The 220-nt window shown below is 49.1% G+C and overlaps 1 protein-coding gene across 1 annotated transcript in view; it reads left to right on the forward strand.

The window, feature by feature from the left end:
- Positions 1–220, forward strand: part of HYKK (hydroxylysine kinase) — a 14370-nt gene that overhangs the window by 422 nt on the left and 13728 nt on the right. The gene's annotated exons all lie outside the window — the stretch shown is intronic.

Consider the following 220-nt stretch of genomic DNA (forward strand, 5'->3'; position numbering starts at 1 on the left):
GTCCACATACATTACTGCGTTTTGGCTACAAGTAGAAATACCGAGAATGGGTTCGTAGCTCCAAGTGTAGACGTGGCTATTTCTTTTTAAAGATTTTACTTATTTATCTGAGAGAATGGGAGACAGAGAGCATGAGAGGGGAAGGGTCAGAGGGAGAAGCAGACCCCCTGCCGAGCAGGGAGCCCGATGCGGGACTCGATCCAGGGACTCCAGAATCATG

This window comes from Neomonachus schauinslandi, chromosome 9 (assembly GCF_002201575.2).
Source record: "Neomonachus schauinslandi chromosome 9, ASM220157v2, whole genome shotgun sequence".
Lineage (NCBI taxonomy): Eukaryota > Metazoa > Chordata > Mammalia > Carnivora > Phocidae > Neomonachus > Neomonachus schauinslandi.